This window comes from Eleutherodactylus coqui, chromosome 2, assembly GCF_035609145.1.
Source record: "Eleutherodactylus coqui strain aEleCoq1 chromosome 2, aEleCoq1.hap1, whole genome shotgun sequence".
In the NCBI taxonomy this organism is placed as follows: domain Eukaryota; kingdom Metazoa; phylum Chordata; class Amphibia; order Anura; family Eleutherodactylidae; genus Eleutherodactylus; species Eleutherodactylus coqui.
The window spans coordinates 275,450,198-275,466,362 of NC_089838.1; the positions used below are offsets into that span (position 1 = coordinate 275,450,198).

The window sequence follows — 16,165 nt, forward strand, 5'->3', positions numbered from 1 at the left end:
TATTGATAAGGTGCAGCCCCACTTCCCTCTGTACATTATACTAGTTTATAAGGTGCAGCCTCCCCCTGTATATTACATTAGTATATAAGGTCCAGCCCCCCTGTATATTACACTAGTATATACAATCAAAGATAGTCAATTTGCCACAGCACTCACACCACCTTAACTTGAAAGGAAGGATGATCTCAAATATAAGGTGCACGCTCAACACGATCCTGGACCCTGGATCAGATGTACATCAGCCAAACAGAATAGAGAAGAGCAGCACTCCAGGGAATTAAATTAAAGCGATGTCTTACACTAGTATATACGGTGCAGCCCCACTCCCTGTATATTACACTAGTATACAGTGATATGGTCAGCCCCCCTGTATATAACACTAGTATATACTGATACGGTCTGGTCACCATGAAGGTGATTACCAGTCGGAGTGGTGTGGCTCTCCGACTGGTAATCACTCAGTGGCACTGTTACAGGTGCACTTACTGACGTCAGTGTGTGCACCCGGGACCTTCCTTCTCTGAACTCTCCTCCTTTGTTCCGCAGGAGGAGGTGCCGGGGTGCACACACTTCAGTCCGCAGCAGCCCTGAGCAGAGGCGCTGGTAACTATATCTGTCTTAGGAGGGGTGCTATTACTACTGGGGCTACTTTGAGGGTCACTATTATTACTGGGGCAGATATAGGGGGCAGCATTAATAACAATGTCCCCACCATCAGCCCCAATAGTAACAGTATTACTACTGAGGCCACTATTGCTTCTAGGGCTGATATAGGGGTCACTATTACTACTGGGGACAATAAAGGGATCACTACTACTTCTGATGCCACTGTGGGGGGTCACTATTACTACTGGAGACAATATAGGGGACACTTACTTCTGAAGCCACTATTACTACTGGGGCCGATATAGGGGACATAGTTAATTCTGAGGCCACTGTGAAAGTCAATATTACTACTGGAGCAAATATACGGGACACTATTACTGCTGAGGCTCCTGGGGGGTGGGGGATGGGGTCACCATTACTACTTGGGCCGATATAGGCGACGCTATTACTACAAGGTCACTAATACTACTGGGGACAATATAGGGGTCACTATTAATACTGAGGCCACTGTGGAGGTCACTATTACTACTCAGGACAATATAGAGGACACTTACTTCTGAGACCACTGTGAGTGTAACTATTACTACTGGGGCTAAAATAGGGGACTCTATTACTACTGTGGTCGATATAGGGTGACAATATTACTACTGAGGTCACTGTGGGGGACACTATTACTACTGGGGCCACTCTGCACTTGGCAGCTTACCTTAATCACACATATACAATATAGGCAATGCTGCGTGCAGGTGCAACTGATTGACCTGGACTGGCCATTGAGCCTGAAAACAATTTTCTTACATCTAGCAGAGTTCTTTACCTGCGGTGTTAAGCATTGGCTATGGGACTTTTGACTAGACCACTCCTGACCTGATTGGGAAGGGTGCAAAAATGCGACTAATTCACAAGTTATACAAAATCGCTCCCTATACTCATATGATTTGTTATATATGAATAACAGTGATCCAGCCAATATTATATTGGATACTACGCTGTTTCACTGTCTATCTCACCCTCAGAGGGCTTCCTTTGAGAAGTGAGTGATTCCTTTTTGTTTTCTTTGTTAGTTTTTTTGTTTAAATCAATTTTAATTAGCTCAATAAAAGTTATTTTTTAGGGTGCCTTTCCTGTGACTATCTTGTTAAAAAATAAGAGATCCCTCTGCCCCTGTGAATACTTCAGTATGTACTAATAAGGAGCAGCCCTCTCCCTGTATATAACATTGTTAGGAACCGGTGGCTCCGATTGGTTGAGTGCTGCTTAGCCAATCAATGCAGCGCTCGATGAACCAATGCGATGGCTGCGATTGGTGCATCTAGTGCTGTATTGTTTGGCTGAGCAGCGCTTAATAAACAATCAGAGCCATTGCTTCCTGGAAGCGGGATTTATGAATCTTCAATATTCGATCTTCTGTTGGCAGCCAAGGACTGAAACAAGCAGGGAGAGATCAGCAGGAGGGGCCCAGACTGCTCCTGCTAGGTAAGTATTATAAGACATACCCTGTAAATAAGACCCAGTGCCTCTATGGGGCAAAAATATAAGACCAGGTCTTATTTTATAGTATATAAGGTGCAGCCTCCCCTGTATATTACACTAGTATATTAAAGGAGCCCTCCTCCCTATATATAACTAGTGGCCAAAGTTGTCGAAACATTTTTGAAAAAAAGTGTATTTTTGAGGTTTGATGGCTCATACCACCACTTTCTTCTGGAGTAATACCATAAAATGATATATGAATGGAAAGGTAATATAATCAGGAATGTAATACAATAACTTTTATGAAGGAGTTTTTATTAGGACAACAGTCATAAAGAAGAGAAGTGAAACACGTCAGTTAATACAGAGTTGGGTAACCTTTACTTTTACGCCTTCCCATGGAGCGAACCAAGTTTTCTAGTTCTGCAGCTGCTATAATGTGAATCCAGGATTCAGTTATTGCTTCTGTTAATTGGGTTTTATTACTGGGGTGCTTCTGAGTAACAAGTCGGCTCCATGGATTTGGGTTGAGATCTGGGCTATTCCCAGGCCAATCCAGCAGTGGAATAGGATTATCTTGAAATCACTTTTTGGACAGAGCAGCAACGTGGCATGGAGCTGAACCCTGGAGAAACATGAATGCTTCATTACCTTGGCACAGATCATGTGCGGAGGGCTTCCGTGGGGCTCCAATATGTTATTCATGTATTTTTGGGCATTCATATTCCCATCAATCATGCTAATCCTGCCCACACCTTTTGCTGCCATCAGAACAATAACTGGGTGTTTCACGGTAGGTGGAATGCAAGCAGGATGCAAATCTTCTCGGGTTCTTCTTACATAGTTTATGCCATCACTACCAAGCAGGGAGATTTTGGTCTCCGCACTCCAAAACAACATTGTTCCATTGTTCCACCGCCGAGATAAAAATAGCTTTTTTTTCATGGAATTCTAGCATTTGGACCAAATTCCTGCAGTCTACGGCGAACAGTCAGTGGCCTCACCTTCACATTGCGCCATTGCCTCTTGTATACTCCCTGGTGATGACCTTCTGTCCCCTAGGCACCGTCTCTGCATTGTTCTATCATCTCCGGCCTTTTACCAGTCTGGTTTTGTAGCGACTGAGTCTCCTTATACCTCTTCAAAAATGTAGACATGTCGCCTTTGGTTACGTTCCCACCAATGTCTCCATAACTGGGACCTTGCTCAACTCTTTGCACTATTAATTTCATTACGATTTACAAGCTCACTAACTGAAAGAACACAAAAAGCCCCGAGCACTTGGTGGCCGTCACCTAACACACTGACAGATGGGCTCCTCAGCTCCAATATATGACATCAATGGCGCAGATCTACTGTAACCTGATTGGCTCATTGCCAAAACAAGATGACACCTCATTGGCCCCATTCAAATGAAGGAAATCTACTTCATATCAGCCTGTTAGTGCTAATGCCGGCGGCGTTATCCCGCAGCTATTAGCTTCTATTGAACCTCATAGCTCAATGTTTGCACTGCGGAGTTCCGCAGCGTGAAAGAAATCCCGGCATGTTCTAATTGCCATGGGAAACCGCGTGGCCGGCTTCCATTGTAGTCGATGGAAGCGTCCGTCACGCGATACTTCTGCTGTGAGCACAGCATGGTGTGACGGCACGTCACAGCGTCATCGCCCCCTGCTGGTGCGGCATGTGCTGTACTGCACAGGCATGCCGGCTTGCCAGACGGGACTCACGCCATGGATCTGGAGAGGTGCGTATGGGGTCTTTGGGGGGCGTATTGGACTCCGCTGTGATACTCCCCTGGCGGCACGGCGCTGGGCATGAGGTGTTAGTTGTATTACATGCCTGATTACATGATAGTATTACTTCAGAACTAAGTGGGGTTATGGGGCGTCAAACCTGAAGAGGACACCTTATACAGAGGCTTTCCACAAGTCCTGCCACTAATAAATATATATAAGGTGCAGCCCCCTCTTCTCTGTATATTACACTAGTGCATATTAGGTGCAGCCCCCTCCTCCCTCTGTATTACACTAGTGTATATATAAGGTGCAGCCCCCTCCTCCCTGTATATTACACTAGTGCATATAAGGCTCAGCCCCCTCCTCTCTGTGTATTACACTAGTGCATATAAGGCTCAGCCCCCTCCTCTCTGTGTATTACACTAGTATATATAAGGTGCAGCCCCCTCTTCTCTGTATATTACACTAGTGTATATATAAGGCTCAGCCCCCTCCTCCCTGTATATTACACTAGTATATATAAGGTGCAGCCCCCACTTCTCTGTATATTACACTAGTGTATGTATAAGGTGCAGCCCCCTCTTCTCTGTATATTACACTAGTGTATATAAGGCTCAGCCCCCTCCTCCCTGTATATTACACTAGTATATATAAGGTGCAGCCCCCTCTTCTCTGTATATTACACTAGTGTATATATAAGGTGCAGCCCCCTCCTCCCTGTATATTACACTAGTGTATATAAGGCTCAGCCCCCTCCTCCCTGTATATTACACTAGTATATATAAGGTGCAGCCCCCTCTTCTCTGTATATTACACTAGTGTATATATATAAGGTGCAGCCCCCTCTTCTCTGTATATTACACTAGTGTATATATATAAGGTGCAGCCCCCTCTTCTCTGTATATTACACTAGTGTATATATAAGGTGCAGCCCCCTCCTCCCTGTGTATTACACTAGTGTATATATAAGGTGCAGCCCCCTCCTCCCTCTGTATTACACTAGTATATATAAGGTGCAGCCCCCTCCTCCCTGTGTATTACACTAGTGTATATATAAAGGTGCAGCCCGCTCCTCCCTGTGTATTACACTAGTGTATATATAAGGTGCAGCCCCCCTCCTCCCTGTATATTACACTAGTATATATAAGGTGCAGCCCCCTCCTCCCTGTGTATTACACTAGTATATATAAGGTGCAGCCCTCTCCTCCCTGTGTATTACACCAGTGTATATATAAGGTGCAGCCCCCTCCTCCCTGTGTATTACACCAGTGTATATATAAGGTGCAGCCCCCTCCTCCCTGTATATTACACTAGTGTATATATAAGGTGCAGCCCCCTCCTCCCTGTGTATTACACTAGTGTATATATATGGTGCAGCCCCCTCCTCCCTGTGTATTACACTAGTGTATATATAAGGTGCAGCCCCCTCCTTCCTCTGTATTACACCAGTGTATATATAAGGTGCAGCCCCCTCCTCCCTGTATATTACACTAGTATATATAAGGTGCAGCCCCCTCCTCCCTGTATATTACACTAGTATATATATAAGGTACAGCTCCCTCCTCCCTGTATATTACACTAGTATATATATAAGGTGCAGCTCCCTCCTCCCTCTGTATTACACTAGTGTATATATAAGGTGCAGCCCCCTCCTCCCTGTGTATTACACTAGTGTATATATAAGGTGCAGCCTCCTCCTCCCTGTATATTACACTAGTGTATATATAAGGTGCAGCCCCCTCCTCCCTGTATATTACACTAGTATATATAAGGTGCAGCCCCCTCCTCCCTGTGTATTACACTAGTGTATATATAAGGTGCAGCCCCCTCCTCCCTGTGTATTACACTAGTGTATATATAAGGTGCAGCCCCCTCCTCCCTGTGTATTACACTAGTATATATAAGGTGCAGCCCCCTCCTCCCTGTGTATTACACTAGTATATATAAGGTGCAGCCCCCTCCTCCCTGTGTATTACACTAGTATATATAAGGTGCAGCCCCCTCCTCCCTGTGTATTACACTAGTGTATATATAAGCTGCAGCCCCCTCCTCCCTGTGTATTACACTAGTGTATATATAAGCTGCAGCCCCCTCCTCCCTGTGTATTACACTAGTGTATATATAAGGTGCAGCCCCCTCCTCCCTGTGTATTACACTAGTATATATAAGGTGCAGCCCCCTCCTCCCTGTGTATTACACTAGTATATATAAGGTGCAGCCCCCTCCTCCCTGTGTATTACACTAGTATATATAAGGTGCAGCCCCCTCCTCCCTGTGTATTACACTAGTATATATAAGGTGCAGCCCCCTCCTCCCTGTGTATTACACTAGTGTATATATAAAGGTGCAGCCCCCTCCTCCCTGTGTATTACACTAGTGTATATATAAAGGTGCAGCCCCCTCCTCCCTGTGTATTACACTAGTGTATATATAAGGTGCAGCCCCCTCCTCCCTGTGTATTACACTAGTGTATATATAAGGTGCAGCCCCCTCCTCCCTGTGTATTACACTAGTGTATATATAAGGTGCAGCCCCCTCCTCCCTGTGTATTACACTAGTGTATATATAAGGTGCAGCCCCCCCCCCCCTCCCTGTGTATTACACTAGTGTATATATAAGGTGCAGCCCCCTCCTCCTTGTGTATTACACTAGTGTATATATAAGGTGCAGCCCCCTCCTCCCTGTGTATTACACTAGTGTATATATAAGGTGCAGCCCCCTCCTCCCTGTGTATTACACTAGTGTATATATAAGGTGCAGCCCCCTCCTCCCTGTGTATTACACTAGTGTATATATAAGCTGCAGCCCCCTCCTCCCTGTGTATTACACTAGTGTATATATAAGGTGCAGCCCCCTCCTCCCTGTGTATTACACTAGTGTATATATAAGGTGCAGCCCCCTCCTCCCTGTGTATTACACTAGTGTATATATAAGGTGCAGCCCCCTCCTCCCTGTGTATTACACTAGTGTATATATAAGGTGCAGCCCCCCCCTCCCTGTGTATTACACTAGTGTATATATAAGGTACAGCCCCCTCCTCCCTGTGTATTACACTAGTGTATATATAAGGTGCAGCCCCCTCCTCCCTGTGTATTACACTAGTGTGTATATAAGGTGCAGCCCCCTCCTCCCTGTGTATTACACTAGTGTATATATAAGGTGCAGCCCCCTCCTCCCTGTGTATTACACTAGTGTATATATAAGGTGCAGCCCCCTCCTCCCTGTATATTACACTAGTGTATATATAAGGTGCAGCCCCCTCCTCCCTGTGTATTACACTAGTGTATATATAAGGTGCAGCCCCCTCCTCCCTGTGTATTACACTAGTGTATATATAAGGTGCAGCCCCTTCCTCCCTGTGTATTACACTAGTGTATATATAAGGTGCAGCCCCCTCCTCCCTGTATATTACACTAGTGTATATATAAGGTGCAGCCCCCTCCTCCCTGTGTATTACACCAGTGTGTATATAAGGTGCAGCCCCCTCCTCCCTGTGTATTACACTAGTGTATATATAAGGTGCAGCCCCCTCCTCCCTGTGTATTACACTAGTGTATATATAAGGTGCAGCCCCCTCCTCCCTGTGTATTACACTAGTGTATATATAAGGTGCAGCCCCCTCCTCCCTGTATATTACACTAGTATATATAAGGTGCAGCCCCCTCCTCCCTGTGTATTACACTAGTATATATAAGGCTCAGCCCCCTCCTCCCTGTGTATTACACTAGTATATATAAGGTGCAGCCCCCTCCTCCCTGTGTATTACACTAGTGTATATATAAGGTGCAGCCCCCTCCTCCCTGTGTATTACACCAGTGTATATAAGGTGCAGCCCCCCCCCCTCCCTGTGTATTACACCAGTGTATATATAAGGTGCAGCCCCCTCCTCCCTGTGTATTACACTAGTGTATATATATGGTGCAGCCCCCTCCTCCCTGTATATTACACCAGTGTGTATATAAGGTGCAGCCCCCTCCTCCCTCTGTATTACACTAGTGTATATAAGGTGCAGCCCCCTCCTCCCTCTGTATTACACTAGTGTATATATAAGGTGCAGCCCCCTCCTCCCTGTGTATTACACTAGTGTATATATAAGGTGCAGCCCCCTCCTCCCTGTATATTACACTAGTATATATAAGGTGCAGCCCCCTCCTCCCTGTGTATTACACTAGTATATATAAGGCTCAGCCCCCTCCTCCCTGTGTATTACACTAGTATATATAAGGTGCAGCCCCCTCCTCCCTGTGTATTACACTAGTGTATATATAAGGTGCAGCCCCCTCCTCCCTGTGTATTACACCAGTGTATATAAGGTGCAGCCCCCCCCCCCCTCCCTGTGTATTACACCAGTGTATATATAAGGTGCAGCCCCCTCCTCCCTGTGTATTACACCAGTGTATATATAAGGTGCAGCCCCCTCCTCCCTGTGTATTACACTAGTGTATATATATGGTGCAGCCCCCTCCTCCCTGTATATTACACCAGTGTGTATATAAGGTGCAGCCCCCTCCTCCCTCTGTATTACACCAGTGTATATATAAGGTGCAGCCCCCTCCTCCCTGTGTATTACACTAGTGTATATATAAGGTGCAGCCCCCTCCTCCCTGTGTATTACACTAGTGTATATATAAGGTGCAGCCCCCTCCTCCCTGTGTATTACACTAGTGTATATATAAGGTGCAGCCCCCTCCTCCCTGTGTATTACACTAGTATATATAAGGTGCAGCCCCCTCCTCCCTGTGTATTACACTAGTGTATATATAAGGTGCAGCCCCCTCCTCCCTGTGTATTACACTAGTGTATATATAAGGTGCAGCCCCCTCCTCCCTGTGTATTACACCAGTGTATATATAAGGTGCAGCCCCCTCCTCCCTGTGTATTACATGGGCCGCTGTTCCGCCTCCCCCGGTATATAAGAGCACACAGCCCTCCACCACCCTGTCCGCAGAGCCGTACACCCAGCACCCCCTCCTCCATAGAGCAGCTCTGCGGCCGCCTGCTGACGTCACTTCCGCCTCCCGCCGCCGGTCCCTCACAGCCCCGTTATAAAGCAGCGGCCCCCGCGCCTCCCCCTCACTAGACCGCATTGTCCCCGCGCTCCTCCTCCCGCACTCACCTACAGCATGGACGCCGCCCGGGCCGCTCCGTTATCAGCGGGGCCCTCGCCTTCTCTCAGACCCTCCGCCGGAGCTCCTTACAAACCCAGCGAGCTCTGTAACAGAGGGAGCGATTGAGCGGCGCTGGTCACGTGGAAGGCCACGTCACTGGGGCATGATGGGAAATGTAGTCCCGTTCTACAGCGCTCGCCTGTGTAGGAGCTGCGGGGGAGGAACGGAAGGCGTCAAGGTGTCAGAGCTGTGTGCAACTACAAGGCCCAGCGAGATGAAACAGCCCCGCGTCATTATTCAGGGGGCTAAGCCTACACCGTGGAGCTGGCCCAAGAACCCCGATGAAGTCCACGTTACATGCAGAGTTTGGTGCAGGAGAAACGAAAAATGCAGTGAAAATCTGCGCAAATCGCAGTTGGGGCATGCGGCGGATCCGAATGTCCACAGCAATAAGGCCTCCTTCCCACGAACGGATTTACGTTGCCCGCAGCTGTTAGGTTCTATTGAACCTAATAGCACAATGCTCACGGTGCGGAATTCCACCGCGGAATTTCGCACCGTGAAATCTCCCGTCCTCACCCGCGGGTGTACGCGCTGACGGCTTCCATTGCAGTCAATGGAAGCCGTACGTTCATGCTATCTCCCGCTGTAACAGCGGAAGATAGCGTGAAAAAAACGCTTCCCCGCCTACCGCCGCGCGTCATATGACGCGGCCGACGTGACACGGCCGGCCGCGTCATGTGACGCGGTGGGCGTGTCACATGACGCGACGGCGGTGGGCGGGGAAGCGTCTTAGGCCGGCTTCACACGAGCGTGACGGGCTCCGCTGCGGAATATTCCGCAGTGAAGCCCGTCACGGCGCCCCCCAGAGACCCCATACTTACCAGCGGAAGATAGCGTGAAGACGCTTCCCCCCCCACCGCCGTCACGTCATGTGACACGCCCACTGCGTCACATGACGCGGCCGGCCGCGTCATATGACGCGGCGGCGGTAGGCGGGAAAACGTTTTTTTCACGCTATCTTCCGCTGGTTGCAGCGGGAGATAGCGTGAACGGACGGCTTCCATTGACTGCAATGGAAGCCGTCAGCGCGTACACCCGCGCCAAATAGAGCATGCCGCGGGTGAGGACGGGAGATTTCACGGTGCGGAATTCCGCTGTGGAATTCCGCACCGTGAGCATTGTGCTATTAGGTTCAATAGAACCTAATAGCAGCGGGCAACGCAGCGGATTTTTGCCGTGAACGGCGTAAATCCGTTCGTGGGAAGGAGGCCTAAATGGGGTTTATAACTGTTGCGGAATGTCTGCGCTCTCCGAAGTTTGTGTGTGATGCCCAAACCCATCCTTACGGCTCCGGAGCACCACGCGTAGCCGTGTTTTAGGGGGCTACACACTGGCGACCGCGATAGTGCTGCATTTTTTAACGAAAATGTCAATAGGACTTTCTAATGTAAAAAACGCATCGCACAAACCTGCGATTTTTGTGTGCGATGCATTTTTAACATTAGAAATTCCTATTGAAATTTGCGTTAAAAAACGCAGCGATATCGCGATCGGCAGTGAGCCCTTATCTGGAGGGTCATTTATGTGAATGGCTGCCATGTGATACTACATGGTCGCTGCAGGGGAAACATATGCACAAGCGCCAAACACCAGGAAGCCACATTGGAGGCAATAAACTGGTGGTAGTGCCAACTCATGCCCGGCGCACTTCTGCATTCTGGCATTCCTTCTCCATCATGGCAGCTGGAAAATAAGAGCAGATCTGCCCTACGACGTAGGGAAGGGCACTGTAATGGGGTCTGCGAGGCCTATATAATGTCACCCAGCATTCTCTTGGTCAAAATAGCGCAGCATGCTGTACTGGGGCTTCTGGGATTTGGGATCAGAACAGAACCGCCAATGTACATGAATACCGCCTTAATTTGTTAAAAAGGGGGTTCCCTTCAGGGGTAACTGTTCTAGGAGCACCATTAGTTTATGGGCTTCTCGGTCAGGTGACGCTGTGTGGAGGAGTATTCGTTATACTTACCCGGCTCTTTAGGGGTAACTGTTCTGGAACACCATAAACTAAGCTTATGGGCTACTAGGTCAGGTGACTCTGTGTGGAGGAGTACTCTTTATACTTACCTGGCTCCTCAGGGGTAACTGTTCTAGGAACACCATAAGCTTATGGGCTTCTAGGTCAGGTGACTCTGTATGGGATTTCAGCCGCAGCTCAGTAGCGCTGCTGATTAGAGCCACCTGATTGGCTCTTCGGCACCACGTGACTACACCGCGTGCACGCAGATTGCCTTCAGCAGCCGTGCACTACACACTACACTTAAGCAGCACGGGGTTAGGGTTAGGGTTAGGGTTGGGGTTTAGGGTAAGGTTTAGGTGCTGCTTAAGTGTAGTGTGTAGTGCACGGCTGCTGAAGGCAATCCGCGTGCACGCTGTGTAGTCACGTGGTGCCGAAGAGCCAATCAGGTGGCTCTAATCAGCAGCGCTGCTTAAAGGAGATGTCCCGCGCCGAAACGGGTTTTTTTTTTTTTAAACCCCCCCCCCCCGTTCGGCGCGAGACAACCCCGATGCAGGGGTTAAAAAAACCACCCGCACAGCGCTTACCTGAATCCCGGCGGTCCGGCGTCTTCATACTCACCTGCTGAAGATGGCCGCCGGGATCCTCTGTCTTCATGGACCGCAGGGCTTCTGTGCGGTCCATTGCCGATTCCAGCCTCCTGATTGGCTGGAATCGGCACGTGACGGGGCAGAGCTACACAGAGCCCCATAGAGAAGAGGAGAAGACCCGGACTGCGCAAGCGCGGCTAATTTGGCCATCGGAGGGCGAAAATTAGTCGGCACCATGGAGACGAGGACGCCAGCAACGGAGCAGGTAAGTATAAAACTTTTTATAACTTCTGTATGGCTCATAATTAATGCACAATGTACATTACAAAGTGCATTATTATGGCCATGCAGAAGTGTATAGACCCACTTGCTGCCTCGGGACATCTCCTTTAAGTGCGGCTGAAATACCAAATATGCGTGGAGGAGTACTCTTTATACTTACCTGGCTCCTCATTTGTTGCATTGAGAAGAACAGGAAGCCATTGATCTACAATTTTCTTAACAGTAAGTATAAAAATGACCCACCCCGAACTTAACGGTCCATAACTTAGCTTATGGCGCTCAAAGGGCATGAAAGGTTCTCTTTAAATTTACAGATTTTTCCGTTATACAGACAGTACTGTGCAAACTGCCTTCTATTACAGCCAAATATTTCACATTTTGACTTCTCAGTCCCGAGCCCCTGCTGCCATTTTTCTGCACTCCACTTCCTATATTTTTGTGCATAGGTAAGTCACTTGGCCTTATTTGAAGCTATGACGGTTTTGGCCACAATTCTTACCACTTCTGGCCTGACGTCCCTGAACAGTAGATGGGTGTATCTGGGTCCCACTGGTTTCTGACAGTTCTGAGCTGATGGTACCGCTGGACATCTTCCGATTTTGAAGGGAAGTAAGCATGATGTGCCTCATCTGCTGCACGGAGTTTTCTTGGCTGACCGCTGCATCTACAGTCCTCAGCATTGGACGTTTCTTTATGCATCTTCAAAAGAGCTTGAACAGCACATCTTGAAACCCCAGTCTGCTCTTAAATCCTTCCCTGGGAGAGACCTTGCTGATGCAGAATAACAACCTTGTGTCTTTCTGCTGTGCTCTGTCTTGTCATGGTGTATGACCTGTAACATGAAACTGTCTAATACCTTTTAATGGCTTTCAGGGATATCGAATCATCATTTTTTTTGCTTTAAAACCTAATAAAAATTCAGAACTTCAATTGTAATAATGTTGCCATCCACTAGGTGGTGCTGCATCTCCTTCCATGTGCAGGTTGAAGGAAAGATAAGACACATCATAAAACTGTCCTGAGCTCAGTGGACTGATTTACAATATACGTCTCAGCTCAGTTTGTCTGTTTGAAGTTTTGAGAGCAAAACAGTCTCAAATTTCTGTGTGTGGACATTTATTTAGATCAACAGGAGTGTTCCCCCCCCCCTCTGCATCTTATAATTATGTGCCATCCTAACTACGTAGTTTCATTCAGTAGCCTGACGAAGGGGACGATATCCCGGAAAGCTTGCTTTCTGTAACATCATGTATTTTGTTAGCCATTAAAAGGTATCACATCTACAAGATTACTTGGTTTCTCTCACTGAGAACAATCACACATTACTCTACTGGCTAACACTGTATCAAACCTTTTTTTTTCATGAAACTGTCTTCCACAGCCTCACCTTTGTAGCAGAGTTTGACTGTTCCTAAGCCAGTTTTAATCCTCCTACAATACAGTTTCTGTTTCAGTTAATGACTGTTTCAGCCTACATATGAAAATGATTCATTGTCACCTGTTTGGTATAATTGGTTAATCATACACCTGACTATAATCCTACAAAATCCCTGACTTTGAACAAGTGTACCTAGAAGAACTGATGCTGTTGTTAGTGAAATGAATATGACTCCATGTTCTATTCTATACATAGCCATTTTGTGTCAGGTAGCCATCCTGTATGCCTCTTTTAATTATATTCATTTGTCCTCTTTCTTGAAGATTTATACATATTAAATAGTTACTCAAAAAGCCTTGAGTGAATAACCGAGGCCAGAGCTGCAGGAGATAGCTATGTAGCATTTAGACTGGTTGGCGGGGTGAGATGACATGTTTATCGCTGTTCACATATGTTCCAAAACATTCACTCTAAACAACTTATTGTTTAGAATTACTGTACTTTTGTGTTCTGAGAAGCTAATCATGTACGATTTTTACTGCGCCTGCGCTGCATTGGGCTGGCATTTTAAATGTTAAATTCCTTATCTTGCATATTCATATTGTGTTTATGTTTTATCCACCAATGGTAATAAATAAATTATAATAAATTTGAATTATTGTAATCAAAGTATGTGCCTCTATAAAAACTGCTGCCTATCAATCAATAAGCAGATAACCTTAATCACATCCAGTCGTGTGTGGTTTGACAAGGTCTTTCTTGGGCTTGGCTATTCTCTAAGTAAATTTGGACCCTAGAAGCATATCGTAGTGCAAATAAATCTATTTGCTATATCACTTGATGCCCAGCGGGAGCATTGGATTTACTCCAGACTCCAGCAAAGAATTCGGTAACTTTAACTCCCCCGGGAAAACGCAGAGTGCGCTCTACAAAAGTAAGATTTCTTACAAAGTGTCTTGTTTTTGCCTGAGACTGTGATTGATCATTTGCGCTGGGGAACGGAGGGCACAACTTTGTCATGCTTTGATCCATGCAAAGAACCAGACACATCGGTATTCTTTTGGGTTAGTTTGGAATCTGTATGTAAATGCTGTCCGAACATTTGAGGCGAGTGCTATGAACATGCATGATTTTATTGCCCGGAGATGAGATTGTGAATGAATGCTACAGTAGCAAATTGAGTGAATCTGAAGGAAACAAGTTTGCTGTGTGATCAAAATAATTTGATGGCTTAATAAGTGCTGAAGGTATGTTATACGCTATGTCTTACATTGGTGTCTTTGGAATGCGTAGGTCTTGGTGACATTTCACTCCCCCCATCCCTCTTTTTCAACCTCTGACTGACATTCCTGCGAAGATGGTGGACTTCTAATGCGTAGTGACTGCGTTGTAAATTTAGGGACAATTGTTACGATTTAAGGGTGCATTCACACGAACGTATATCGGCTCGGTTTTCACGCCGAGCCGATATACGTCGTTCTCGTGTGCGGGGGGGGGGGGGGGAGGATGGAAGAGCCAGAAGCAGGAACTGAGCTCCCGCCCCCTCTCCGCCCCTCTGCACTATTTGCAATGGGGAGAGGCGGGGTGGGGCTAATTCGGCCCTTAGTCCCGCCCCACCTCCTCTCATTGCAAATAGTGCAGTGGGGCGGAGAGAAGGCAGAGAGGGGGCGGGAGCTCAGTTCCTGCTCCTGGCTCTTCCATCCTCCCCCCCTGCAGAGAGAGACATCGTATATCGGCTTGGCGTGAAAACCGAGCCGATATACGTTCATGTGAATTCACCCTAACACTGTAGAGGATAGCAATTGAATTTGGCACATAGATATAAATATATTGTATCTGACCAAAGAAAGGGTTTCTTCAGACCCTCTTGTTGTTGAGATAGACACAGAATGTCTTAATTTGGTATAATCTTTAAAGTGAAGTGTTGGGATTGGTTTTCCTCTGCTCTTCCAAGGGTGTGTCCTTCTGTATTGACTGAGATTGAAGCAGGACAATAGAAGTACTTAGCAATGTTGTTTGGGTATATCACCCAGGATAAGGCACCTTGTTGTTCTGCTACTACAGATAGTAATGACTAATATTTGAAGTGGTTTAAAGATTCTGTCTCTTCTCTAATATCTTTTGCAAGAGAGATAACAGAAAAAGTTCTTCCAAAGGTAGGGGCTACCATTTCTCAGACGTCTTTGAGGAGCTGTGTTCAAGGACAGAGACAGTAAGGGGAAGAGTACAAATGAGTCTTTACTGTGAAAACTAACCACTGCTTGCTTGGATAGAATGAAACACGGTGCAGTGTGTTGGGTGAATTGCAGGTTTTGAATTGATTGTGGGTTTGGAACTTAGCGGTGTTTTCGTTGTGTGCACAGTGATGGAGCTGACTGTTGCTTGATGTACACGGTGAGACTGTTATTTCCTTATAAAGGATCTAACTTAATGCAGTATCAGCATAGGGGGAGATATTGCAGTAGACAGGAGAAAAAGGCATGTTCTATGGGTGGATTGGGGAGGTGAGATGTTGGATAAAGAAATTAGGGGTAAAAAATGAATGCAGTAAATTAAATGGTTTCAGCAGGTATATGTGTGTGTCTTTAGCAACAGGGAAAAAGGAAGTTGAATGGGAAAAATATAAGAAGGTGATTTAAAAGGTGTCTGAAGGTATGATTTAGAAGGTCTGTGTGATGGTAATACTTTGGAATACATACAACTTTTTGATTGCTTTTTATTGGATTTTTTCCTTTTAGACAGGGTGACCAAAAAAGTGCATTTCTGGCATTATTTTTTTTCTGAAAACGTTCATCGTATGGAATTATTAATGACTTACTTTGATGGAGCGGACTTTTACAGACGGAGTGATACCAAATATGTATTTTTGTATTATTATTTAGATTCTTTTATTATAAATATCGCAAAAGTTTTTTTGTCATTTTTTTAATAATAAGTAGTAAAACCTCATTGATCTTATTTTTACTTTT

The 16,165-nt window shown here is 46.3% G+C and overlaps 1 protein-coding gene across 2 annotated transcripts in view; it reads right to left on the reverse strand.

Moving 5' to 3' along the window:
• The window catches only part of C2H2orf42 (chromosome 2 C2orf42 homolog), a 36,373-nt gene extending 27,306 nt beyond the window's left edge, over positions 1-9,067 (reverse strand). The window contains exon 1 of one of the 2 annotated variants that reach the window (XM_066593029.1): positions 8,935-9,067. The gene's annotated coding sequence lies outside the window, so the exon portion shown is untranslated. The remainder of the gene's footprint in view (positions 1-8,934) is intronic. The other variant, XM_066593030.1, reaches the window with a different exon arrangement.
• Positions 9,068-16,165: the final 7,098 nt, after the last annotated feature.